Raw genomic sequence first — 3,929 nt, 5'->3', positions numbered from 1 at the left:
GAGCAACTCAGGATCAGGGCCATGTCGGTGAGCTACACCACAGCGCACGGCAACACTGGATCCTTAACCCACTGAGCGAGGCCAAGGATCAAACCGGAAACCTCACGGTTCCTAGTGGGATTCATTTCTGCTGTGCCATGACGGGAACTCCTAGAATTTTTACTTTATATGGTGTTTTTCCTTCTAGAATTAGACACTTACACTACCAATATTTCCTAGATTTACTTAAGTGCTTACTATCTTCTCTACTACTCATACATTTCAGACTTTGAGGTAATATTCCTCGAGTATAAGTTCACATTTATTTTTTATTAGGATTGCACCCATGGCATATAGAAATTCCCAGGCTAGGGGCTGAATTGGAACTGCAGCTGCCAGCCTACACCGCAGCCACAGCCAAACTGCGTCTGCTACCTACACCACAGCTCACAACAACGCTGGATTCTTGACCTACTAAGCAGGGCCAGGGATCAAACCCACATCCTGATGAATGTTAGTCAGGTTCCTTACCACTGAGCCACAACGGAAAGCCTAAAGTAGATACAAAGTTTCTTTAGGGAGGCAATTTTTGTGATACCTTCTCAGTTTCTGTTGATCTGAAAATAATTATTTCACTTCATTCTTAGATAATCCATACAGAAAAGTAGTCTGCAAAAAAATGTGGAATGTTGTTAACAACCCAGCAGGTGAGCGCTGAATGCTGAAACTGTGTATACACAAGCGCCACTCCAATTTTGTACAGCATCTATCAGATGAATGTCTGAAGTATCCCTCTCTCTTTTTTTGGCGGGGGGGGGGGGGGGGGGGAGTCACGCCCATGGCATGTGGAAGTTCCGGGGCCAGGGATCTAAGCTGCACCACAGCAGCAACATAGGCCATAGCAATGACAACACTGGATCCTTAACACACTGTGCCACCAGGGAGCTTCTGAAATATCTTTCATGCACATGTGTGAAAAACTAAATTCTCACAATGATCTTGAGAAGTTCACCTGGAAAAAATACGTTTTTACAACCTCCACCCCCACCTCTTTCACAGATAAATGGCATAAATACCCTGAGATCTATAATCACCCTCTCCTGTTCTTCTGGTTCCATCCAGCACCCCGTTATCTGACACTTGTGACTTGGAATGTGCAGCTTCTCTCTTTAGGAGTGATTCTTTTTGGAAGTATTAAATTTTCTACAATGTTCAAGAAATCCCACTGGTGTAACTTCTAGTTTAAAAGAATGTTTTATTAACCAGGATTCTTAATTCCTTCCAACATGTCAGATAACAAATCTTTTAAAGATAACTAAGCCTTTGGTCTGACACACTAATATATAATTGATAATTTAAGTTAATATAAAAGTTCATTATTTTTTAATCATGTTCCCGAAGAATAAGTTATAAATCTGTGAGTAACAGTCCATTAAATTAGCACTTCATTTCTACAGAGAAAAAATGGAAACTTCTATCACGTTCAAGGCCAGAATTCTGCTAAGAGTTGCTAAGTTTTTCATAAACACATGTAATACACACCCAGAACTTGATAAGGAAGGTAATAATTTTTGTATTTTCATAGTTGAGAATTGTTCTCAAGTTCAGCAAGAGATTGTCCGTCTTTTTTTTTTTTTTTTCTTTTTATGGCCGAACCCACAGCATATGGAACTTCTCGGGTTAGGGTTCGAATTGGAGCTATAGCTGCAGGCCTACACCACAGCCGCACTGGATCTGAGCCACATCTGTAACTTACACCACAGCTTGTGGCAACGTCAGATCCTTAACCCACTGAGTGAGGCCAAGGATCCAACCCGGGTCCTCAGAGACACCATGTTGGGTTCTTAGCCTGCTAAGCCACAGTGGGAACTCTGAGACTGTCGACTTAATGACCCACATACTCTTATCAGGGAGAGAGATAAGTATTTTCCAACATACGATTATTTATAAAGGACTTATGTGAAACATGTAAAATACACAAAAACATAAACTGAAAAAGGATGAACTATGGATTAATAATTAAGCATTTTAAGGTATATTAATAGCGAGACGACATTTACTGAGGGGATATGAGTAAGTGGGTGTGAACGACAGTAACCTGACTGCCAACCAGAACACCAGGATGTGGCTCAAGGGCAAACACTGGGACCAGAGGGGCGGTCAGGCTGAGGACTTTTTACTGTTTGCCAATGGTCTGGTTTCCCTCTGACCCACCATGAAAGTAGCTCCTAGATCGGGATTTGTTCATTGGAGAGACAAGCCCAGGCGGCCCCACGTGGGGAAGCGAGAGGGAAGGACGAAGACAGCGTGCAGTGTGTTAATGAAGCAATTACTGCTATAAACCCCTGGGAATCAGGTCCCACAGGGAGCGCCCGCCCTGGGGAAGGGCGAGCACTGATCCACAAATCCCGACCCTTGCTGGTTAAGGACGGCCCCGAGTGGCGCCCACCCCGCCCTGCAGGTTCTGGCATCCAGAAGACACCTTCAGAGCTCTTTGGGTTTGGGGAACTGCAGCTAAGCTAGAGGCCAGGTACAGACAGTACGCCTGCCACACCTGCATTACAAAGACGATCCTTACACTCTTACAAAGAATCTGTGAGATGCCAACGCACAGTTTTAACTAAGTAGGTTACATGTGAATAAATATACCTGTAACAATACCACTGTCAATCTTTTCCACTTTCCCCAGAGAAAAGCTCAGATGTGTATGTGACACAAGGCAATCTGATCTAGAGGTTGAACGAATGCCAGGGTCAGTCTGAATATCAAATGTAGATATAATGTGATCTTTTATTAGATTAAAACATAAAAACTGAAGCTCTGAACTCTTCTTCCTCCTTCACAATGCGTTACCTTGCATGTTCCTTGAGATGGAGGCTCGCCTTTCTGGCCATTGCTGGACCAAAGCACATGGAGCTTTGTCCAGCTCTCAGCTGGAAGCAGTTCATCCCAAGGCACCTCTGCACTGTTCTAAATGGGTAAGAAAACACTAGTGATACTCGGCTCTAATACAGTTGTTTTTTTTTTGTTGTTTTGTTTTGTCTTTTGTCATTTCTTGGGCCGCTCCCGCGGCATATGGAGGTTCCCAGGCTAGGGGTCGAATCGGAGCTGTAACCACCGGCCTACGCCAGAGCCACAGCAACGCGGGATCTGAGCCGCCCCTGCGACCTACACCACAGCTCACGGCAACACCGGATCCTTAACCCACTGAGCAAGGCCAGGGATCGAACCCGCAACCTAATGGTTCCTAGTCAGATTCGCTAACCACTGAGCCACGACGGGAACTCCTAATACAGTTTTAGCATTTGTCTATCACTTAACAAGAGGGAGATGACAACTTCAAACTTTACAGAATTCCTTGAATGGGTATTTATTTCCCTGTGTTCTAAAAATTAAACAGAAACGCAACCACAATGCGGCTCCATCTCGGAATTCAGTGTAACACACATCAAAATGCTCTGACTTTCCATGGTCTCTGGTGTGAAAGGCAGATGGGGTAGGCTCCTTGCTTTCATCCCTTTTACAGAAATAACAGCTCTACAGAAACATTTTCCAAATTCACAACTTCTTAAGGGAGTTACAAATGAAAAATCAGAAATGCATTGCAACTTTCCTAAACAAGTACTTAACTAAACTCCAGAAATGTGACACAAAGTTATAAAACTCCATTTTATTTGGACTGAAAATGTGCATCTTAGTTTTTTTTTGTCTTTTTTTTTGTTTTTGTTGTAGTTGTTGTTGTTGTTGCTATTTCTTGGGCCGCTCCCGCGGCATATGGAGGTTCCCGGGCTAGGGGTCGAATCAGAGCTGTAGCCACCGGCCTACGCCAGAGCCACAGCAACTCGGGATCCGAGCCGCGTCTGCGACCTACACCACAGCTCACGGCCACGCCAGATCGTTCACCCACTGAGCAAGGGCAGGGACCGAACCCGCAACCTCATGGTTCCTGG

The sequence above is a fragment of the Phacochoerus africanus genome, chromosome 16 (genome assembly GCF_016906955.1).
Source record: "Phacochoerus africanus isolate WHEZ1 chromosome 16, ROS_Pafr_v1, whole genome shotgun sequence".
NCBI lineage: Eukaryota > Metazoa > Chordata > Mammalia > Artiodactyla > Suidae > Phacochoerus > Phacochoerus africanus.
The sequence above is the reverse complement of the archived record's forward strand: the minus strand, read 5'-3'. Positions refer to the sequence as shown.